Here is a 25,049-nt window from a genome sequence, read left to right on the forward strand (position 1 = left end):
GGGGAATCCAACCCGGTTCTCCCAGATAAGAGAGCTCTGGCTGACCCAAGGCCATCCCAGCAGCTGCAAGTGGAAGAGTGGGGAATCCAACCCGGTTCTCCCAGATAAGAGAGCTCTGGCTGACCCAAGGCCATCCCAGCAGCTGCAAGTGGAAGAGTGGGGAATCCAACCCGGTTCTCCCAGATAAGAGAGCTATGGCTGACCCAAGGCCATCCCAGCAGCTGCAAGTGGAGGAGTGGGGAATCCAACCCGGTTCTCCCAGATAAGAGAGCTCTGGCTGACCCAAGGCCATCCCAGCAGCTGCAAATGGAGGAGGGGGGAATCCAACCCGGTTCTCCCAGATAAGAGAGCTCTGGCTGACCCAAGGCCATCCCAGCAGCTGCAAGTGGAGGAGGGGGGAATCCAACCCGGTTCTCCCAGATAAGAGAGCTCTGGCTGACCCAAGGCCATCCCAGCAGCTGCAAGTGAAAGAGTGGGGAATCCAACCCGGTTCCCCCAGATAAGAGAGCTCTGGCTGACCCAAGACCATCCCAGCAGCTGCAAGTGAAGGAGTGGGGGAATCCAACCCGCTTCTCCCAGATAAGAGTCCGCACACTTAACCACTAACACCAAACTGGCTCCGTCTAGAAATGAAGGGGATTAAATTGAAAAGCCAGCAAGCGCTCCCTTCTCGCAACGCAACCCAAACTTCTGGCGGACGCCGAACCAGCCGGCCTGCCCAAGAGCCCGGCAAAAGACACGCGCAAGGCATCCCGACGTGGCGCACGCGAAGCGAGGAGGAAAGAAGACACGTGTCTCGAAGTCACCGCGGGCGGGCGGGAGCTCCGGAGTCCCCGCAGGGCCCCTCCCCGCCGCGCTGCTCTCCCATTGGCGCCGGCGCCGCGGCGGGGAGGAGGAGGTCGGCTGAGGGGCGCGCTTGGCGCACCTTTCGCCCGGCTCGGCAGAAGCGCGGGCGGCTCGGCAGGCTGGTGGTGCCCTTTGGCGGGCCCGGAAGGTCCTCGGAGGAAGGGGGAAGAAGGGGCCGGGCTGCTCCGCCCAAAGCCGCCGCTGGAGCAGGGAGGAACGGCGGCGGCCGCTGCAGCACCTGGGCGCGAGGCGCAGGAGGCGCGGGCAGGTGTGTCTCTCTCCCAAAAGCCCACCTGGCTGATGAGGTAATGGGGGGGGGGGTTTGAACATGAACATATGAAGCTGCCTTCTACTGAATCAGACCCTCGGTCCATCAAAGTCAGTATTGTCTTCTCAGACTGGCAGCGGCTCTCCAGGGTCTCAAGCTGAGGTTTTTCACACCTATTTGACCGGACCCTGTTTTGGAGATGCCAGGGATTGAACCTGGGACCTTCTGCTTCCCAAGTAGATGCTCTACCACTGAGCCACCGTCCCTCCCCAATTGGTTGAAGGGACCAATGTTCCCTCTAAGCTGCAGAGCCTTGTGAGGGAGGGACGGTGGCTCAGTGATAGAACATAAGCAGAAGGTGCCAGGTCCAGTCCCCGGCATCACCAACTAAAAAGGGTCTAGGCAAGTGGGAGTGAAAAACCTCAGCTTGAGACCCTGGAGAGCCGCTGCCAGTCTGAGTAGACGATATTGACTTTGATGGACTGAGGGTCTGATTGGCAGCTTCATATATGTTCAACACTTCTGCTTTGTGAGCTACTGGCATTCAAGTTGTGAGCTACTGCATCAATAAGTGTGCTCTGGGGGTTCATCCTTCCTGAGCGAAGACAAAAATGTGAGAGCTGGAAGCTAAAAATCTGCGCGCTGGCTCATGCTAACTCAGTTTAGAGGGACCCCCAGGCGAGCTCTCCTCTCCTCTCTCTCTGGGTGGGCTGCGAGCAGGGGAGTGAGAGCCTTCTCCGTTCTTGCTCGCGGCGTTCCCTCTAAGCTGAGGTAGCGTGAGCTAGCTCACAGATTTTTAGCCTCCGGCTCACACCTTTTTGTCTTAGCTCAGGAAGGATGACACCAGAGTTCTGGTCACGGCACTTCAAAAAAGATATGATAGTCTTGGAGAAAAGTGCAGAAAAGGGCAACTAGAATGATTAAAGGGTTGGAACACTTTCCCTATGAAGAAAGGTTAAAAGGCTTGGGGCTCTTTAGCTTGGAGAAACGTCGACTTTAAGTAGTGGCATGACAGAGGTTTACAAGATTATGCATGGGATAGAGAAGGCAGGGAAAGAAGTACTTTTCTCCCTTTTCCATGAGAACGCATGGACATTCAATAAAATTGCTGAGCAGTCGGGTTAGAACAGATAAAAGGAAGTGCTTCACCCAAAGGGTGCTTAACACATGGAATTCACTGCCACACGAGGTGGCAGCGGCTACAAGCATAGCTAGCTTCAAGAGGGGATTGGATAAACATCTAGAGCAGAGGTCTATCAGTGGCTATCAGCCACAGCGTATTGTTGAAACTCTCTGTCTGGGCAGTGATGCTCTGTATTCTTGGTGCTTGGGGGGGGGGGGCTACAGTGGGAGGACTTCTAGTAATTCTGGCCCCACTGGTGGACCTCCTGATGGCACCTGGGGAGTTTTTGGCCACTGTGTGACACAGAGTGTTGGACTGGATGGGCCATTGGCCTGATCCAACATGGCTTCTCTTATGTTCAGAGCACAATAATTGATGCAGTGAATGCCAGTAGCTTCACAGCTTTAATGCCATCAGTAGCTCACAACGTAGAATTTTGACTCACAAGACTATGCAGCTTAGAGGGAATATTGGCTGCTTTGCAGTGTTCCCTCTAAGTTGGGGAGTCCTGTTAACAGAAATTCTACTTTGTGAGCTACTGGCATTAAAAGTTGTGAGCGAGCCATTTGGCTACTGCATAAATTAGTATGCTCTGGGGCCATCCTTCCTGAGGGAAGACAAAAATATGTGAGCCGGTGGCTGAAAAACTGTGAGCTAGCTCACACTGGCTCAGCTTAGAGGGAACACTGGTCGCTTGTTGTCTTTCTTTTATTTGCAGCCTGCTTGCACTGGCCAAAATGGCTTGCATTGTTTTCTTCACTTTGGTTTTTATCCACACAACAGCCCTGTAGGGTAGGCTGAGAGAGCTGCGTGCACATCTATTGCATAACCTCCCTTCCCTCCCTAGACATCTGCATGCATTGATCTGTGTGTAGGCACATCTTTACACCCAACCACCCCACCCCAGCAACGATTAACCCACCTGCTGGGTCAGACTGTTGGCCGTTTTAGTTGGTCACGCTGCTTACTGCAGTGATCGACCCAAAAGACCCCCTGCCAAGTGGATTGTGGGAAGCTTAAGCCGCCCCCCCTTACTTCCCTGCAAGTGGCATTCAGAAAGGTGCCTAGTGTAGGGTTCCCAACCTCCAGGTGAGACCTGGAATTCTTCCAGAATTACAGCTGACCTCCAGACTACAGAGATCAAGTTCTCCTGGAGAAAAATGACAACTCTGGAGGGTGGATTCTTTCATTTCCTGCTGAGTTGCTGAGTACTTTCCCAAGAACCCCAGACATTTTTTCAAGCTGTGCTTAACCCAAGGCATAAGAATATCTTAGTTTTCTCTCCATAGAGAATGAGTAGCTGTAAACTAGCGAGTAGCCATGGATGGAACAACCGGTCACAAAGCTAGCTAATCTTTTTAAAGCCATCTCAGGGAGGAGCTGATACTGCATCTTTTAGCAGAGAGTCCTGCAAGTTAATTATGCCCTTCCAAATTACGGGGCATGCTGAAAAGAACAACTAATGGCTATTTTGAGATGCGCTGATTTCTTCAGACGGCCCCAGGAATGTTTTCCCAGAGGACGCTTAGATGCATAAGGAGGGCTGTTTGCTTATGCGCTGTCCTTTAGAAGCCATGAGTGAAGAGATTTCCTTGTAAAGATGTAGAAACATGCTTTCAGGAAATGCGTTGTGGATTCAGAACGGCTTGCTAGTATGGGCTGGGGTGGATAGGTCTGAGGAAAGTAATAATTATAAGTGTGGAGCGTTTTATTTTAAATGTCCCTTTTCCTTCCTCAAACTTGTGCATGCTTGTGCAAAAAATACAGTAAACAAAGCATTAAAGTCAGCCCTGTTACGAACCTTAGACACTGCAAGTCAAAGAACTCTTTCTGAAGCCACACTGAATAAACCTGAGTAGGATTTTGAGTAGACCTGTTTAGGAGAGTGTTTTGCTCATGCGGGAGCTTCAAGGCTAGGGAGAATGTTTGACCTTAGCAGTGAAAAGAAGGGTCGAATTTCCACCCCCCCCCCACCTTTACAGTTATTTGGCAGCCAGTCACTTACTAAACCCATTCCTTGATCTCGGTGACATTAGCTTCCTGCTAAGTGTGCTTGGCTCTGTAGTGAGATCTCCCACGGAAGGTAGAAAGGGGAGGATGTGCGACTGATCTTTGCAAGAAATCGATACCTCTTTTTAAAATCTTCTCTTGGGTTTGTGGGAGCCTGCTTTTTTTTCAAAGAGGGAAGGTGCTTCCTAGATAATTTGCTTTCAGGTTATTAGCAGAGGGTAAGGACTCCTGAAATACTTGCCGCTGTTGATTTATTCCACACTGACTGTGCATTTATTAGATCCAGGTGGGTAGCTTGGCACACAAAAGCTCATACCATGAATAAGACTTTGTTGGTCTTAAAGGTGCCTCTGGATTCTAACTTTGTGTATTTATTGGGAGGGATCAGAGTTTAGTAGTCCTGAGCATCTTGATCTTGGCATCTAACCAGGGTTGGTCATGGTTAATAATTGGATGGGGGACCACCAAGGTTGCTATGCAGAAGCAAGGATGGCAGAAACCACCTCTGAGCATTTCTTGACGATCCCATGATCTTGGGGTTACCATTAGTTCGTTGCAACTTGGCGCACAACATGATTGCTCTCTTTAAATATTTTGAAAGGCTATAATTTAGAGGGCGAAGAGCTGTTCCATTTGGCAGCTGAGGATAGGACTCGAAGCAATGGGCAGAAAAGTGCCAGCTGGATATTAGAAAATTTTTTATGGTCAGAGTAGTTCAAAGGTGGAACCAGCCGCCTAGGAAAGTGGTGAGCTCCCCTTCGTTGGCAGTCTTCAAAATGCGGCTGGATGATTATTTGTTGAAGATGCTTTAGGCTGATCCTGCATGGAGCAGGGGGTTAGACTATACAGTCTGTATGGCCTGCTAACTCTGTGATTCTATGAATTACTATTATTATCATAGCTCAGAGGTAGAGCCTTTGTCTTCCACACAACAGGTTCCAGGTTTGATCCCTGGCATCTCTACATCTTGGGTTTCAGATACTGGGAAAGATCCTTTTCTGCATGAGATCTTAGAGAATTGCTGTCAGTGGAGTAGAACACTGAACCGAGCCGTTAAGAGTTGGAACGGGCCTTGAAAGTCATCTAATCAGGTCTCTTCTCAGTGGATGGATCCTGTGACTCAGCTTATGGCAGGTTAACATGTTCATGCTAGCATCAGCTTTTCAAAGTCAGTAAAATCATACCGTAGCACTACGTGTATAACTATCACTGATTTGTTGTGAGGCTTCCTACCATCTCCTTCAGTGTTGTTTCTGGGGTTTTCTCCCCTCTTGCAATCAGACGTTTGAAACGTGAGATCTCTCTTGCAGCAGTTTGGAAAAAGAAAAACTTATGCCTGGTGTGGCTTATTCTTCCAGTTTAGGAATGCCTTGCTGCATTGTGAATTTAATTTTTTTCAAAGTGTTTGAAATATCTGCACTTCTGCTTCTCTCTCTCTCTCTCTTTCTCTCTCTCGTCACGACTGACTTTAGCTTGGAGGAATGACGACTGAGGGGTGACATGATAGAGGTTTACAAGATTATGCATGGGATAGAGAAGGTAGAGAAAGAAGTGCTTTTCTCCCTTTCTCACAGTACAAGAACTTGTGGACATTCAATGCAATTGCTGTGCAGTCGGGTTAGAACGGATAAAAGGAGGTATTTCTTCATCCAAAGGGTGATTAACACGTGGAATTCACTGCCACAGGAGGTGGTGGCTGCTGTAAGCATAGACAGCTTCAAGAGGGGATTGGATAAACATACGGAGCAGAGGTCCATCGGTGGCTATTAGCCACAGTGTATTGTTGGAACTCTCTGTCTGGGGCAGTGATGCTCTGTATTCTTGGTCCTTGGGAGGGGGGCACAGTGGGAGGGCTTCTAGTGTCCTGGCCCCACTGATGAATCTCCTGATGGCACCTGGGTTTTTTGGCCACTGTGTGACAAAGAGTGTTGGACTGGATGTGCCATTGGCCTGATCCAACATGGCTTCTCTTATGTTCTTATGAATAATGTCAACCCTATATGCTTTTCAAGGCAAGAGATGCGGAGATGTGGTTTTCCATTGCCTGCTTCCTCGCCACAACCCTGGAATTCCTTAATGGTCTCCCTTCCATTTCCGAACACTGACCAGAGCCAATCCTGCTTAGCTTCTGCAATCTGACAAGATTGGGCTAGCCTGTGCTATCAAGGTCAGGGCGCTCCCCAGTCTTTACAATATTCTGTGATGCCCTGGGAGTAAGAGAGAGCCCTTGTTAATGGATGTACGCAGGGGTGGAATTCTAGCAGGAGCTGCATATTAGGCCACACACCCCTGATGTAGCCAATCCACCAAGAGCTTACAAAAAAGAGCCTTGTAAGCTCTTGGAGGATTGGCTACATCAGGGGTGTGTGGCCTAATATGCGGAGGAGCTTCTGATAGAATTTCACCCCTGGATGTGCAGCCAAGCTGTCTGCAGGCAACATGTGGGCAACTGAGTTGAGTATAGAATTGAGTGTGTGTGTGGGGTTCTCTTCTCCTCTCCTCAGTCATTTGGGTAAAATGCTGTCACGTTAGCAGCGACGGTATTAAAGTGAATTGGTAGTTATCATGCCAGCGGAAGTGACTCTGAGTGCCTTCTATTTAAAGTACAATAGATAAAAGGCTCAACATGATTCATCAACAGCACTTTCAAAACAAACTGGTATGGCTTCATTGTAGAACTAACTGGACTTCAAACTCTGTATTCTTGGCTTCCAATACGATAGAGCAGATGAGATTGTGGGCACCCCCCTCCCCCCAAAAAGAACATTTATGGTAATTGTTGAGCTGTGTTCTGTTGTCCCTTTAATTCTGCATTGACTCACCTGGAGGAGCTCATGATTAATACAGAAAATTAGAATTGTCACTGTGTGCTTTGGGCGTGATTTTTCAGGATGCAGGCAGCCAAATCGCTCGCTCACAACTTTTAATACCAGAAGCTCATGAAGTAGAATTTTTACTCACAGGACTCCACAGCTTAGCGCCGGGGTGTCAAACATGCGGCCTGGGGGCCAAATCAGGCCCCTGGAAAGTTCCTGTCAGCCCCCCCCCCCCCCGAGCAACTGGCTGCCATCTGTTTCCTTCACCCTCTCTCTTGCTTCCTTCTGCATCACAGCTTGCTTTGCCAGGCTTGCTCAATCGCACAGGAGCTGCAGAACAAAGCCTCTATTTTCTACAGCCGGTTTGGTGTAGTGGTTAAGTGTGCGGACTCTTATCTGGGAGAACCAGGTTTGATTCCCCACTCCTCCACTTGCACCCGCTGGCATGGCCTTGGGTCAGCCATAGCTCTGGCAGAGGTTGTCCTTGAAAGGGCAGCTGCTGTGAGAGCCCTCTCCAGCCCCACCCACCTCACAGGGTGTCTGTTGTAGGGGAGGAAGGTAAAGGAGATTGTGAGCCGCTCTGAGACTCTTTGGAGTGGAGGGCGGGATATAAATCCAATATCTTCTATCTTCTTCTACATTTGCTGAGGCACCTCCCTTGGGGAGGAAGGGAGGGGGGAAGGAAAAGCTTACGTTGCCAGGCTCTCTCAATTGCAAGCAGAACTACTGAGCCAAGCCTCTCTTCCTTCTATTGGCTGAGGCTCCTCCTGGTCCTCTGGGGAAGAAGGGAGAGAGCCAGAGCTTCCTTTGCCCAGTTCCCTGGATTGAACAGGAGAGATACAATGAAAGCACCTTTAAAGACCAACGAGCTCTAATGTTTTAAGCATATTTTAGTTTAAGTTTTTAAAAAGCCTTTGTGTTTGTCTGTGCGCTTTATAAAATTTAAATCGTCACTATTTGGCATTGCATTTTATGACACCCGTGACCCAGCCTGACAAGGTCTCATTTATGTCAAATCCAGCCCTCATAACAAATGCGTTTGACCCCCCCTGGCTTAAAGGGAGCATTGGTGTGGGTCATCTGGCTGCAGTACATTTTTTCCCCCTTTGCAAGCATCTGAAGTCAGAAAACAGACCCAGAAGTTTGTTGACGTTCTAATAATGTAAGAGCTCTTGAGGATATTTAGTGACTTTGCTCACCTGTCACTTTTGTCCTCCTGTTTCTGTGACGGGGAGTCCAATTCAGCAGAAGAGCGAAATGTAGTTAAATCTGTTTATTGGAAGTCACATGCGAGAACGCCATCTGATGTTCTGGGGAAGAGTTGATAATGGCAAGGTCTTGCGTTGAGCATGACAGCCTTGTGTTACACCCAAACTGTTTGATTTCCCACGGGATCCCTTTCTGTGACATAATTCTTAGCAGAGAAAGAGGGAGAGCGAAGTTCACTGCACCTTCCTTGTAAGGAAGCAGCGATGGAATGGGTGGAGTCCCCGCCATGGGGAGAGAAGGAAACTTGGGTACGAGTAAGGTCTCTCTTCCACAAGTGTAAAGTGGTCAGTGAATAATGAAAGATGCTTTATGTTGAAAGTTTCTCTTCTGCGTATTTGCTTTGGTGCTTGCATATTAGAGCAGGAATGAAGATTAACAGGAATAGGAGAGGCCACTTTTGAAAGAATGTATTGCATTTTTTAATTTGATGGATATATCTCCCCCCTCAGAAAAACCCTCTGTAGCTACAGAAATGGGCAGAGTGGGGATGTGAATTCAGATCTAGTCTAGAAGACTGCAGATTTATACCCCACCCTTCTCTCTGAATCAGAGACTCAGAGCGGCTTACAATCTCCTATATCTTCTCCCCACACAACAGACACCCTGATGATGATGATGATGATATTGGATTTATATCCCGCCTCCACTCCGAAGAGTCTCAGAGCGGCTCACAATCTCCTTTACCTTCCTCCCCCACAACAGACACCCTGTGAGGTAGGTGGGGCTGGAGAGGGCTCTCACAGCAGGTGCCCTTTCAAGGACAACCTCTGCCAGAGCTATGCTGACCCAAGGCCATTCCAGCAGGTGCAAGTGGAGGAGTGGGGAATCAAACCCGGTTCTCCCAGATAAGAGTCCTCACACTAACCACTACACCAAACTGGCTCTGATGCTAACCTCTGAATTACTGTCATGGCTGTTCTGTAATTCGGACATTTTCCTGACAGTCAAGGGTAATTTCTACAGGCCTTTTGCTAGAGACACCACTGAGGCCACCTTGGCTCATATGTATGGGCTAGAAGTTTGACCAGGAAGTTCTCCAGTTTCCTCTTTATTCCTGATATCTTTGACTTTCAGGCAATTTGGTCTGTACATGTGTATGTGTTAAGAGCCAGCAAGTCCCTTCTGTGAGTTAATGTCTTCCAAAACATCCTATCACTGACAGCTTTCCTAAGGTCATGCAGACCGAGGGCCGTGACTTCCTTGACTGAGTCAGGAATGGAATTCTAATAGGAGCTCCTTTGCATATCAGGCCACACACCCCTGACTTAGCCAATCTTCCAAGAGCTTACAAAAAAGAGTCTTCAGGTGTGTGTGACCTAATATGCAAAGAAGAAGAAGAAGAAGAAGATATTGGATTTATATCCCGCACCTCCACTCCGAAGAGTCTCAGAGCGGCTCACAATCTCCTTTCCTTCCTCCCCACAACAGACACCCTGTGAGGTGGGTGGGGCTGGAGAGGGCTCTCACAGCAGCTGCCCTTTCAAGGACAACCTCTGCCAGAGCTATGGCTGACCCAAGGCCATTCCATCAGATGCAAGCGGAGGAGCGGGGAATCAAACCCGGTTCTCCCAGATAAGAGTCGCACACTTAACCATTACACCAAACAGGCTCTCCAAAGGAGCTCCTGCTAGAATTCTACCTCTGGATTGAGTCAATCATCTCCTGTTGGGTCTTCCTCTTGTCCAGCTGCCTTCAACTTTTCCTAGCATTATTATCTTTTCCAGTGACTCTTGTTGATCCAGGGCTGAAACTCCATGGGTCCAGCTCTGTTTTTGATTTCCGTACATGGCAAGTTGGGTAGGTGTCTCAGTGCTTGGACATATTAGTGACTTCAATTTACTGGCCGTGTTTGCTCTGTATTTTGGGCATGACATATCCCTTTCGTGCTTGGTGTTGACCGCTGCGTGCACTTGTGGAACACCGGGCTACTTGGACTGATGTGAAAGTGGGTCAGGCCATGTGGGGCTTTTAGGGTGGCAAGTCCCCCGCAGCCTCTGGCAGGGGACTGTTTTTATGTGTGCAGAGCAAGTGACGTCATTGCGCCAGATGCTCTAGCAATTTGGGAGGGGAAACTCTATGGTTTTTCCATAGAGTTTTCCCAGAAGCTACTAGAGCAGCCGGCGCAATGACATCACACCATGCTGGCGATGTCGGGGGAGGAGCCCCCTGCTGGCCCAGTGGGTTGGGAACCTCCTTAGCGGGGAAACCCCTGCCTGGCCCGGGAACTTGGCAGGCCTAGGGACTTTTGCCCCAGAATGTTTCTGATTGGCCACTGGAGATTTCGTTGGCTGTGCAGATTGTTGAAAATCATTGCCTTAGAAGGGGCTGCAACTGCATCAAAAGGACTTTCACTGTATGACAGAAGGTAAGCCATTTTGTGGCTGCGTTCGTCATGCTGTGTCAGAATTCCAAAGGGAGCCACAGGGTCAGAAAGCTTGGAGAGTCTCTCTATAGTTCATATGCTTCAGAGCGTTAATCCATACAGATCTTCCCTTGTACCTGATAGGACTGGAATCAGCGCTGATTTGGTCCCCCGTACGCTGCATACCAATCTCTGGCGTGGTCTTTTTATTCTGCTTGCCAGCTTCCTGGTGTTTGCCTGTGTTTTTTAAAAAAGTGCCTTCTGGAGGCAAAATTTTGTACTCTGGACTGTGTGGTTTCACACCTGTCAATAGTGTTTTTGGAACCGCCAAACATAGGCATCAAGTATGCTGTGAAGATATTGTAGTAAATATCTCCTTCTACCTACTTTATAGTTTATAAAAACAGAACCGCTCAGCTCTCATTCTCATGCTTGCTACCCGCATCCCCCTCTGAATTAAAACCGGAGGTACAATAGATGGTCCTCAAAGAGGTTGTTTTTGTGAGATAGTTAGAATTTATTTATTTCCTTACATTTCTTTCTCACCCTCTCTGCAAGCGGACTCAGGGCGGCTAACAGACATTTATATTTACAATTTAAAATCAGTAAAATACAGTTACAATTAAAACCATTTCCTGGTGCTGTGTCACTTCAATGTAGGAATTGTCTGCCTCAAACCCTATGTTTCTATATATCCCATTTTACTGAGTATGTGCTACTTACTGATAATTCTGAACATTCCACCTGGATAGAAGGACATCTCAGAGCCAATGCTCCCTGTAAGAACCAGTTTGGTGTAGTGGTTAAGTGTGCAGACTTTTATCTGTGAGAACCAGGTTTGATTCCCCACTCCTCCACTTGCAGCTGCTGGAATGGCCTGGGGTCAGCCATAGCTCTGGCAAAGTTGTCTTTGAATGGGTAGCTGCTGTAAGAGCTCTCTCAGTCCCAACTGCCTCATAGGGTGTCTGTTGTGGGGGTGGTGGTAAAGGAGATTGTGACTGCTCTGAGATTCAGAGTATAGGACGGGATATAAATCCAATATCATCTTCTTCTTCTAAGCTGAGGAGTCTTTGTGAGCAAGAATTCCACTTTGTGAGCTACTGGCATTAACGCTGTGAGCTACTGAATAAATTAGTTTGCTCTGGGGACATTTTTCCTGAGCTAAGGCAAAAATGTGTGAGCTGGAGGCTAAAAAACTGTGAGTTAGCTTGCACTAACTCACCTTAGAGGTAACACTGCTCAGAGCAGTAACTTGTACAGAGATTAAGTGAGCACCTTCTGCTAAGAATAAAGAAGAGTTGGTTTTTATACCCCACTTTTCTCTACTTTGGAAGGGGTTTACAATAGGGTTGTCAAGTCTGTGTTGGAAAATACCTGGAGACTTGGGGGTGGATCCAGGAGAGGGTGGGGTTTGGGGAGGGGAGGGGCCTCAGCAGGGTACAACACTATAGAGTCCATCCTTCAAATCAGCTATTTTCTCCGAAGAAGCTAATCTCTGCCAGCTGGAGATCAGTTGTAAAAGTGGGAGCTCTCCAAGCCCCAACTGGAGGCTGGCAACCCTACAGTCACCTCCCCCCTTTTCTCCCCAAAACAGACACCCTGTGAGGTAGGTGGGGCTGAGAGAGTTCTGAGAGAACTGTGGCTGGCCCAAGGTCACCCAGCAGGCTTCTTGGGGGAGGACTGGGGGAATCAAACCTGGTTCTCCAGATTAGAATCAGTCGCTCTTAACCACTCCACCATTCTGGGTGATTGTTATGTGTGTCAGGACTGATTGGTTCACTCAGTGGCAACTAGTGCAAAAATTCAGGTGGTTTCCTAGTGCTCCACAAAAGCTGATTGAGTGGTGTTGATTCATAAGCAGGGTAATGACAGGGACTCTTGTGTGTGTGTGTGTGTATGTATATGTTTCCCCAGTGAAAGGAAGCCCTTAAAGTACATCTTTTGCAATATTTCAGCATTCCCTCCCCACCCTCTTGTTAATGTGAATAGTTTGTAAGCTTTTTGAGATGACTTTTTGTAATAAATTCTGGGTGCAAGGGTCAATAGCTGCTTGAAGTATAAACCAGATGAACCAATTTGAATTCCTGGTATGCATAATGCTTTGTGGGTCTGCCACAGTTTTTGGAATAATTCTTTAAGGTTGGTGCTATTCTCAAGCTGTTACCTCCTGCCTCCCCCCCTCCCCCACAGTTTCTCATTGTATAACTGCATAAAAATCTAGCAAACAGTGATTTATTCCAGCTCACATAACATTGGAGGGAATTATTTATTCCTGCTTAAATGCAGATTTAAGGCTCCAGAGGGTGGCTTTGACTTCAGAGGGCCAGTTTGTGCTATGATACCTAGACCAGAGGTGGCCAAACTTGCTTAGCATAAGAGCCACATAGAATGAACATCAGATGTTTGAGAGCCTAAAGTCAGGGAGGGAGGGAGGGAAGAAGGACAGAGGGAAGGAAGGAAAATAGATGGGGAGGGAGAGGTTGAAAGAAAGCAACTTGAAATGCATTCTCCAAGACGCTGGCTGGCTTGGCTTGGATAAGTTAGTTAAAGAGACAAATGCTTTTTCCAAGCTAGCCAGTGGAGTGGTGGGGGCTTCAAGAGCCACACAATATATGCAAAAGAGCCACATGTGGCTTCTGAGCTACAATCTGACCACCCCTAACCTAGACTGTTTTTTTAATGGGGGGCGTAGCCCAGGTTGAGAGGGACTGATCTTTGCCACCTGGAGAGCTGTTGTAATCCCAGAAGTTCTCCAGCTCCCACCAGGAGGTTGGCAATATTATCCCCAAGTTGGTTGAACCCTTTGGGAATTTTGTGGGATAATCTTTTGGCAGTCTGGATGTGCTAGACTGCTCTGTCAAGGTGGGACTCCTGTTATACTTCTAAATAAACTACATTTAAGAGAAAGCAACTGTTATTTAGAGTGAAGAGTCCTCTTTCACCTCAGAGCCAGTCCTGGGCGCTGATTGTTTTGTCATTCTACAAAGATAACTGAGCCATCCTGTTCTTTGGGAATTAACTAAGAAGTCTAAGGCTTTGGGAATTAACTAAGTTGGTTGAACCCTTGGGGAATTAAGAGGTCTAAGCCTTTGAGGGCAGCAAAATTAAGCAGGAAACACAAAGGAAGGCGAGGATGCAGCATAATACTCGTCGCCTCAGAACACTACAGTGAGATGCCTTTACGGGTATTAACATATAAGGGATGTCAGAAAAGAGCTGAATGTTCCAGTTATTGATAAACGATAACCTTTTGGCAGTATGGATGTGTTAGACTGCTCTGTTAAGGTGGGACTCCTTTACTCAAGCTGACTGAAATATGATTGTGGACAGCAGTTTGTTTTTGATAAGTTGAATTGATGAGGGGAGCTTTTCTTCAGGCAGAGGAAGTACCGGTATGTCTGTCCTGGCCACCAGCGGGGGATTGAGGGGGGAGGATTGCCAGATCCACATTGGGAAACTCCTGGAGATTTATTTACCACCATTCATCATTAAAGCAGTTTAAGTATCTAACCATACATACAACTTCTCCCAGTATTTTCTTGCTTCCTCCTTGGATTTCCCAGCAAGCATTAAAGATAAATAATCCATCTCTGCTGCTTCCAGTACTTTCCCAATCAACTCCTGCTTCGTAGGTAACTCTTGAAGCTTCCATTTCTGGGCAAACAACTTCCTTGATTGTTATCAGTGAAGGGGGGAATGCCAGAAGTTAACCTTGCCTAGGGTGCCGGACAATCTAGGGCCATCCGTGCCTCCAAGGCATCCGCTTCCTCCAGGGGAAATGATCTCTGTAGTCTGGAGATGAGCTATAATGCCTGGGGCATCCCTAAGTGGAAGGCATGTTCTCAGTTCAGTATGCTGAGATGGCAGACAGTTGCAAGCAGTGTTCCCTCTAAGCTGAGTTAGCGTGAGCTAGCTCACAGATTTTTAGCCTCCAGCTCACACATTTTTGTCTTAGCTCAGGAAAAATAGCTCCAGAGCACAATAATTTATGCAGTAGCCCACAGCTTTAATGCCAGTAACTCACAACTAGGGCTGCCAAGTTCCTGGGCCGGGCAGAGTTTCCCCACCTGGGAGGTTGCCAACCCGCCAGCCCTGACGTCACTGGTGCAATGATGTCACTCACAGTGATGTCATCACACCGGCAATATTGTGCGCTGGCTGCTTTAGGAGCTTCCTGGAAACCTCTATGGTTTTCCTGGATGCTCTAGCAGTTTGGGAGGGAAAACTCTATGGTATCTATGGAGAGCCAGTTTGATGTAGTGGTTAAGTGTGCGGACTCTTATCTGGGAGAACTGGGTTTGATTCCCCACTTGCAGCTGCTGGAATGGCCTTGGGTCAGCCATAGCTGTGGCAGAGGATGTCCTTGAAAGGGCAGCTGCTGTGAGAACTCTCTCCAGCCCCACCCACCTCACAGGGTGTCTGTTGTGCGGGAGGAAGGTAAAGGAGATTGTGAGCCGCTCTGAGACTCTTCGGAGTGGAGGGCGGGATATAAATCCAATATCTTCTCCTATCTTCTTCTGCTACCTATTGCAGGGGACTTGGGAACCCTACTCACAACTTTAATACCAGTAGCTCACAAAATAGAATTTTTGCTCACAAGACTGCAGCTCAGAGGGAACATTTATTGCAAGTAAACCTATCTTGGTTGTTCTCATGTAGGCTGTCTGGATGTTTACTGAATCTCCTGTTCAGCTGCTTTGGAGGAAGTCAGAAGTTTCCCACTTGTCCCTCTGCCAAGAACTCAATTAGTATACACGAATGATGTTTAATGCTTTTCCCCAGGCTGCTCTTAATTGTTTTAGTACTGAAATATGACTTCTTTAAAAAAAATCACTTAAATGCATTAACAGTGAGTGTTTTTAATGACCTTTTGTAGTTACAATTTAAAACGTTCACTGTCAATGGGCTTTGACACGGAGCTTTTCAGAGAAGTGAAAGGGTTAATTCAGCTTTTTAAATTCTGTGCTGAGCAGATGAGGGACTGGCCGGATGAATTGTACATTTAAAGGCAATATCAAAGCGCAGTGCGTGGTCAGTTGCAGGTTTCGACTTCCTTGCTTTTAGAAAAGTGACTCTCTCTTCTACCAGCCAGTGCCAAAGAGAAACATGCCAAAGAGACTCGCCCATATTGTTTAAAGGATGATGCAATAATGCACTCAATAACCTGCCTTTGCAACTTTTAGGGAGAAAAAAAAATTCTTTACCCACTCCCCCCCCCCCCCCACATTTGTATTTTGATAGTCAGCAAGTGGTACACTTTCAAATCGGTCCTCTGGATAGAAGAGTAACTCAGGGAGTGTCGAAGTGGTGCATAATTGCCTTTCCCTTCCTCTCCCTACAACACACACCTTGTGAGGCAGGTAGGACAGAGAGAGTCCAGAGAGAGCTGTGACTGGCCAAGGTCACCCAGCAGGCCTCATGTGTCTTAAAGTGGCTTACAATTGCCTTCCCTTTCTCTCCCCGCAAGAGGCACCTGGTGTCTAGTGGTGAGAGGAAACAAATCAGACTCCCTAGATAAGAGCTGCTAACAAACATGAGAGAAAGGAATATTCTCTTGGGAACAACCTGACAGCCATTCCCCTCACAGAACTCAAGGCAACAAAAAGCACCAGCCTGTACTAAAGATGGATTTACAAAGGACCTTTTCCTCTGGAGGCCCAACAACAGGACATAGGGACTGAGGCCTTTCCCTTATGCTGTCTCTTGGCACTGGTATACAGATGTTTACTGCTGCTGAATGAGGAGGTTTCTTTCAATCACCACTGACAGACCTATCCTCTAGTTAAATGGACTGAGTATCTTGGACTTTATTGAATCTAATCTAATCTGGTGGGCTGAGAGGGATTGATTGGCCCAAGGTCACCCAGCAATCTTTCTGACAAAGAGGGGATTTGAACTCAGGCCTCAGAGGTGTTAGGTTGGCACTTTCACTAGACCACCATCCTGGTTTGCTTGTTCAGTTTTTCCATAAGCAACTTTAATGTTTAAAAAGATCCTCTCCCCATGAGAGCCTGTTTGGTGTAGTGGTTAAGTGCATGGACTCTTTTTTATTTGTAAAACAAATTTTATTTTTTTTGCAACATATTGAAATATAATTAAACATATACTTTAAGATGTTAACCAATACATTACAAATTTCCTCCTCCCCCCAACTCTCAGTTTCTTGACCTCCGCTGGTGCTTAAAATAATAAAAAAAAGGTAAAATTCACAATTATAGAATCTTCACTTACATTTCCAGTTACCTTAACACCAAATAAACCAAGACTAGTAATTAACCTTCTGTTTTTCTCATAATCTAACCACCTATAAAACTGCATATCAAATCAGAAAACCATATTAACAACTGTATCTTTCCATTAAAAGTTCATGTAATATTATCAAAGACCACTAAATGTCTCTTAACTTTCCATTGTTTGTCAACATATTCTTGAAATTTCTTCCAATCATCCTTAAATTTTTCTGAATTACAGTCTTTTAAGATTCTAGTAAGTTTATCCATTTCACTCCAGTGTAGCACTTTTAAGATCCAGTCCCATTTCTCTGGTATTTTATCTTGCTTCCACATTTGTGCATATAATGTCCTTGCAGCTGAAAGCAAGTACCACAACAAAGTTCTATGTTGTTTCGGAAAGCTTTCCATTTGTAATCCTACCAGAAAAATATCTGGTGCTCTCTTGATGTCGTAACCCAAAATTTTTGGGGTCTCTTGTTGAATCATTTGCCAAAACTGTTTCGCTTTATCACAAGTCCACCGCATATGGTAGAAAGAACCTTCATGTTTTTTACACTTCCAACACCTATCTGAAATTTGATTGTTCATTTTTGCTAATTTCTTAGGTGTCATATACAATCTATACATCATTTTGAAACAATTCTCTTTTATGTTGTAACACGTTGATATTTTCATAGAGTTCTTCCATAGGTGTTCCCATGTCTCCATTTGTATTTTTTTGTTCATATTTATTGCCCATTTTATCATTTGAGGTTTCACTACTTCCTCTGTAGACCATTTCAATAGTAACTTGAAATCAATTTTTCATTCTCACCCAACAGCATTTTTTCCAATTCTGTATGATCTTGTCTTATTCCTGTATTCCTAATATCCTGCTCCACCAAGCTTTTGATTTGTTGCAGTTGGAACCAATTAAATTTGTCCTGCAATTCTTCCACCGATTTTAGTTCCACCTTGCCTCCCTGTATTTTAGCAGTTGTTTATATGATAACCATTTATCTTCCTGTGGATCTGACAATAACTTTATAACTTCTGTTGGCACAATCCATAGTGATTTTTTCTCATCACCATATTTATTATATTTTTCCCAAGTATTCAACAAGTTTCTTCTTATGTAATGATGTGAGAAAAAACCATCCATCTTCTCCTTCCCATAATACATATAAGCATGCCAACCAAAAATATTCCCATGGCCTTCTAATGCCAATAATTTCCTGTTAAGTAAAGTTATCCAGTCCTTAATCCATACCAAACAAACAGCATCGTGGTATAACTTAAAATCGGGCAACTGGAAGCCACCCCTTTCTTTTGCATCCGTCAGAATTTTCATTTTCATTTGTTTTTTTACCCACCCATACAAATTCTGAAACCTTTTTTTGCCAATGATTAAATTGTTTAATGTCTTTCACTATTGGAATTGTTTGAAAGAGAACATCGTTCTTGGTAGAACATTCATTTTGATTGCAGAGATCCTACCCAGCATAGACAAATTCAGCTTATTTCACTTTAACAAATCTCCTTCAATTTTACGCCAAAACTTTTCATAATTGTTTTTATACAGATCAATATTTCTCATTGTAATATCTACACCTAGATATTTTACTTTTGAGGTAACTTCATATGCAGTTACGCTTTGTAGTTCTTTCTGTTTGCTCAATGACCGATTCTTGCTTAGAATTTTCGATTTTTCTTTATTTATATAGAAGCCTGCCAACTCTCCATACTCTTTAATTTTACTTAACAACAGTGGCATCACCTGTAATGGATTTTCATTAATAAACATAACATCATCTGCAAAAACTCTATATTTGTAAGAAAAACCTTTCATTTTCAGCCCCTCTATTTCTTTATCCTCTTTGATTTGCATCAGCAAAATCTCCAAAGTCATTATAAATAGCAACGGACATAGAGGGCAACCTTGCCTTGTACCTTTACTAATTATCATTTGTTCTGTCAAATCTGCATTCACACAAAGTTTTGCTTTTTGTTCTGTATAAATTGCCATAACCATTCTTATAAAATCATTTCCCAATTTCAATTTCTCCATCACCGCAAACATTCTCATCACCATGGGCCACGGGACGGAGACAGTGCTGGTTGCTCTGGTGGATGACCTTCAGCGGCATCTGGACCGAGGCGGCTCGGCGGTACTGATGCTGTTAGACCTATCGGCAGCGTTCAATACGGTCGACCATCAGTTGCTGACTTGCCGTCTCACCGACGCAGGGATTCAGGGGCTGGCCTTACAATGGCTTTCCTCTTTCCTCGATGGTCGGGGACAAAAGGTGGCGATTGGGGGTGAACTGTCCCAGAGGCACACACTTGATTGCGGGATGCCTCAGGGGGCGGTGCTTTCCCCGATGTTGTTCAACATCTACATGCGCCCCCTTGCCCAGATTGCCCGGAGGTATGGGTTAGGTTGTCACCAGTATGCTGATGACACCCAGCTGTATCTACTCATGGACGGCCAGCCTGACTGTGTCCCAGAAAATCTGGACCTGGCGTTACAAGCCGTGGCTAGATAGCTTAGGCTGAGTAGATTGAAACTAAACCCAGCGAAGACAGAGGTCCTTTGCTTGGGTCGACGTGGTCCGAGAAGGGAAATTTCCCTACTAGCCTTTGATGGTGTGCCACTGACAATGGCACACAGGGTCAAGAGCTTGGGGGTACTCTTGGAGCCTGCCCTGACAATGGAGGCCCAAATAGCAGCCACTGCTAAGTCCGCATTCTTTTATCTCAGGCGGGCAAGGCAGTTGGCACCTTTCCTGGAACATGACGATCTGGCAACAGTGATCCATGCAACGGTCACCTCAAGGTTGGACTACTGTAATGCCCTCTGCCGAACCCGGAAGTTGCAGCTAGTGCAGAATGCCGCCGCCCGGCTGTTATTAGGGCTCTCCAGGTGGGAGCACATTCACCCAGGGCTCCGGGGACTGCACTGGCTGCCAATAATATACCAGGTTTGGTATAAGGTGCTGATTATCACCTTTAAAGCCCTATATGGCCTAGAACCTGCCTACCTTAGGGACCGTTACTCCCCACATGTTCTCCAGAGAGTGCTTAGATCTAGTTCTCAAAATCTGCTAGTAATTCCCGGGAGGCCCATCTGAAGTCAACTAGGGCCTTTTCGATTACAGCCCCCTGCTGGTGGAACCAGCTACCGGAAGAGGTGAGGGCCCTGCGGAACCTTGGGCAGTTTCGCAGGGCCTGTAAGACAGTCCTCTTCCAGTTGGCATATAACTGACTGGTTCCTAAAAACTGTGAAGGAAGGTTGTAGAATAGCACACTGTTAGATCGTTTTCTTGTTTTCTTGTTTTAACTGCTATAAATTATTTAATGTATTTTAATATTTATTAACCTTATTGTTAGTATTTCATGTTGTAAGCTGCCCTGAGCCCGCCTCGGTGGGGAGGGCGTGATATAAATCCAATAAAACAAACAAATAAATAAATAAAGTCCCAATTGAGATTGTCAAAAGCTTTCTCTGCATCAGCAAAAAATAATGCCACCTCTTTTTCTGGATGCTTTTCATAATATTCTACAATATCTTTTACTGTTCTGATATTGTCTCTTATTTGCCTTTTGGGGAGAAAACCTGCTTGCTCCTCCTGAATAAAAGTGTTTAAATGCTGTTTGAGTCGTTCTGCTAGTATCCTAGCAAATATTTTATAGTCATTATTGAGTAATGAAATCGGTCTATAATTTTTAACACACGTGGCATCTCTATCCTCCTTTGGTATCAATGAAACAACTGCTTCTTTCCATGTATTTGACACTTTCCTTTCTTGTCTAATAATATTCATCAACTTTTGGAGCTTCGGTACTAATGCGTCTGCCAGGACTTTGTAAAATTTTGCTGAAAAGCCATCAGGACCCAGTGCTTTACCTAATTTCATTGAACTAATTGCTGCTTCTATTTCAACTTTTTCAATTGGTTCATTTAAGGCTTTTTCCATGGTTTCTGTTAAAGGCTTTGCTTTTACTTTCTGCAGGTACGCTTCTATTTTCTCTTTATCTACTTGTTGGCCTTTAAATAGTTTAGCATAGTATTTGTAAAATTCCTTTTTAATTCCTGCTTGATCCACAATCTCTTTGCCTTCAACTATAATTTTGTTTATAAATTTATTCTCCCTTTTTTTCTTCATTTGCCACGCCAAGTATTTCCTGGGTTTGTTAGCTCCCTCAAAAGATTTCTGCTGCAGTATTTTTAGGTTCCATTCCATCTCCTTATTCAATAGGTGCTTCAATTGGCTCTGTAAAATTGTAATCTCCCGCAAAATTTTCTTTTTCCCCGAATCTCTTTCTTAATTCTTTCTTTTTTGTCTATTTCTTTTTTGTAAATCCACCATTTGTTTTTCCTTCTCTTTTCTATCTTTATTATTCAATGTAAGATCCCTCTCATTTCAGCTTTATATGTGTCCCACGCGGTCTGGTATTGAACGTCCTGATTTTCATTCATTTGGAAGAAAGCTTTAGTTTCTTTTTCAAGAGATGCCACTGTTTCTGCGTTTTGCAGTAAGTCTTCATTTAAGCTCCATTTCCTCATCTTTTTCCTGTCTTTTGCCAACCACAATAATGGATTATGGTCTGCACCTATTTTCGGAAGAATCTCTATTTTGTTAGTAATAAGTCCCAAGTCTTTGGTGGTCCATAACATGTGAATTCTTGAGAAGGAGTTATGCCTTGCTGAAAAGAAGGTGTAGTCACACACATTAGGATTAAACTTTCTCCATACATCCTCCAAACCTTCTTGTTTTCTTAGTTCAAAAAATGACTTTGGTAACTTGCCGTCTGTATTTTATTCCCCCGGATCTGTCCAAAGAATTTTTAATGGTTCTATTAAAATCTCCCGTTAACATTATCTGGTCATATGTCACTTGGTCTAACTGTTGCATAATGTCTTTTACTAGACCACCATCCTGGTTTGCTTGTTCAGTTTTTCCATAAGCAACTTTAATGTTTAAAAAGATCCTCTCCCCATGAAAGCCTGTCTGGTGTAGTGGTTAAGTGCGTGGACTCTTATCTGGGAGAGCCAGGTTTGATTTCCCACCCCTCCACTTGCATCTGATGTCACCTCGGGTCAGCCACAAGTTCTCGCAAAGCTGTTCCTCTCAAGAGCAGTTTCTGTCAGAGCTCTCTAAGCCCCACCTACCTCACAGGCTGCCTGGTGTGGGGACAGGAAGGAAAGGGAGATTGTAAACCATTCTGACACTACTTCGGGTAGTGAAGGGCGGCGTATAAATCCAATCTCTCTCTCTTCTTCTTCTTCATTCCTTTTTCTTTGAGACAGTGAGCCAGCCAAGTGTCTTTCTTGAAGTCTATGTGTTCCTTTTCTCTCTAGCTAAAAATTTGGTTGCTAAGCCCCCTCTGAAAAGCCTCAAACCTCACAACAAAGCGCAAAGGAAACCCACATTTCCTGTTTAAATCTTTTGCTGACAGAAGTCCTGGATAACCTTCCCCACACCCATTTGCTTAATGCTAGTATTGACTTCTTTTCAGGGTTAGCTAGGCATTAGGGTAGAAAACCTCAACCTGTTGTCGGATTAAATCAATTTTCTTAAGCAAGACTGTAAACGTTGCTGTTATATCTGAAAGAATAAAAGGCTTCTGTCATTCTTAGATGATGTCTTCATGCATTACATAAATCTCCATTTCAGGAGGAGAAATGTCCCTTCTCTGGAAGAGGAGCAGGAGTGGTTCTTCCTAATTGTACTTAACATCTATGGGTTTTGCATTAAAAATAAAAATCTACAACCCAGGCGACTGGGATAATCTTTGGGGTCTCCAGCGTGGTGCCCACTGACAAATTTCCTTGGGCTTGCCAAGTATTTTTAGAAAGTGAGTGGGGCTTCTGGCCAGCAGGGCTTCTTATTGGCCATTGGAGGTTTGATTGCTACAGATATATTCACCAGGGCAGCCATTTTGTGGTGTGCCCTTCCCACCCTGAGTCAGAATACCAGAGGTGCCCACAGGCCCAGAAAGTTTGGGGACTTTAAATAATCTCTTTAGGGATTTACTTGAGCCCCTTGACCAAGCAGGATGTTTACCTATATCCTCCCTTTTGTTCCTCCCGTTGCAATAGAAAAGAACCAGTGTCCAGTCACACCTTAAAGCCTAACAATTTTGGGGCAGGGCATGAGCTTTCATGAGTCACAGCTGATCTGAAAGCTCCTTCCTTGCCACAAATGCTGTTAGTCTTTAAGGTGTGACTGGACTCTTGCTCTTTTCTACTGCTACAGACAGATTAACAAGGCTACCCATCTCGGAAATCATCATTCCAGGAGAACTCCAGGACTCAACTGGAGACTGGCAACCTCAGTCTGTCTGTCTCTCTGGCTGGCTGGCTGGCTAATTTTGTTTATAAATTTATTCTCCCTTTTTTTCTTCATTTGCCACGCCAAGTATTTCCAGCTGGCTGGGCTGGGCTGGGCTGGCCTCCCTTCCCTTCCCTTCCCTTCCCTTCCCTTCCCTTCCCTTCCCTTCCCTTCCCTTCCCTTCCCTTCCCTTCCCTTCTGTGGAGTCTATTTCTACATCACTCTTCTCCCCCCCTCCATCTCTGGTAAGTAAGGTTGCCAGCTCAGGGTTGGGAAACCTGTAGACGGGAAGGGAGGGGACGTCTTCTGAGTCTAATGCCATAGAGTCCACCCTCCAAAGCAGCCATTTTCTCCAGGGGAATACCACTGATCAGTGTTTTTTTGGAAATCAGTATAACAGTGGGATATCTCCATGTGCCACCTGGAGTATGACAGGGTTTGTATGTCTCCTCCCTAGATGGAGAGGCGCTAATCTTCTGAATCCCTCAACCTCAGGGGAAGGCCTTGGCCTCTGTGTCCTGTTGTTGGCCCTCCAGAGGATCTGGTTGGCCGCTGTGTGAGACAGGATGTTGGACTAGATGGACCACTGGTCTGACCCAGCAGGGCTGTTCTTATGTTCTTATTTCAGTGGTATGCAGTTAGATTCCAAGTATTTGCAATGTGATAGCAATCTGTTCCAGGCCTGAAACTTGGCAGTCTCTGTTAGACCCAGGGGGACAACACTTCTGTTTCAGAAGCATGGAAAAGACGGAGTTAACACGCCTGGCAATGCTACTTGTGCTCTGTCTGGGAGGCATATTTAGCATTTCTGTCAACTGGAAGCAATTTCTTCTTGGGGTTTATCTTCGTCCTAGGAGAGAGCCCCAGATATGAAAAGATGAAAATGAAAGTATGAAGGTTGAAAAGAAAGGGAGAGTACAGTCTGTCTCTTTGCAGAGATTCCAGAATTTGGCCGAAGGGCTACATATGAAGTTAGAAGATAGAAGATATTGGATTTATATCCCGCCCTCCACTCCGAAGAGTCTCAGAGCGGCTCACAATCTCCTTTACCTCCCCCCCCCCACAACAGACACCCTGTGAGGTAGATGGATTTATATCCCGCCCTCCACTCCAAAGAGTCTCGGAGCGGCTCACAATCTCCTTTACCTTCCTCCCCCACGACAGACACCCTGTGAGGTAGATGAAGATATTGGATTTATATCCCGCCCTCCACTCCAAAGAGTCTCAGAGTGGCTCACAATCTCCTTTACCTTCCTCCCCCACAACAGACACCCTGTGAGGTGGGTGGGGCTGGAGAGGGCTCTCACAGCAGCTGCCCTTTCAAGGACAACCTCTGCCAGAGCTATGGCTGACCCAAGGCCATGCTAGCAGGTGCAAGTGGAGGAGTGGGGAATCAAACCTGGTTCTCCCAAATAAGAGTCCACATACTTAACCACTACACCAAACTGGTAGTGGTAGTTACTGGTAGTCCTCTCTGCCATTAACCATCCCTGAAAATTTAGGAGATTAATACACCATCTGCTACGCTGTCTCTACAGCCCAGGCCATTGGGATAATCTTTGGTGTCCCAAACATGGTGCCCACTGATAAATTTCCTTGGGCTTGCCAAGTGTTTTGAGAAAGTGGGCAGGGCTGAGGGACACCACATACAAGTGGGTGTCGTGAGGAGATCATCAAGTGCCACCCTTTGCTCATCAAGTGCCACCCACTGCTCATCAAGTGCCACCCTTTGTTCCTGAGTCCCGACCACGGAGAAAGGAGAAGAACCACTGTTTAGATACTTTAATACCTCATATTTTGGGGGCCCA

At 45.8% G+C, this 25,049-nt stretch overlaps 1 protein-coding gene across 1 annotated transcript in view; it reads left to right on the top strand.

Annotated features, from left to right (window-relative positions):
• Positions 1-925: 925 nt before the first annotated feature.
• SYTL2 (synaptotagmin like 2) overlaps positions 926-25,049 on the top strand; it is a 128,343-nt gene continuing 104,219 nt past the window's right edge. Inside the window, exon 1 of the mRNA XM_060235331.1 lies at positions 926-1,151. The gene's annotated coding sequence lies outside the window, so the exon portion shown is untranslated. The remainder of the gene's footprint in view (positions 1,152-25,049) is intronic.

This window comes from Heteronotia binoei, chromosome 3 (assembly GCF_032191835.1).
Source record: "Heteronotia binoei isolate CCM8104 ecotype False Entrance Well chromosome 3, APGP_CSIRO_Hbin_v1, whole genome shotgun sequence".
Lineage (NCBI taxonomy): Eukaryota > Metazoa > Chordata > Lepidosauria > Squamata > Gekkonidae > Heteronotia > Heteronotia binoei.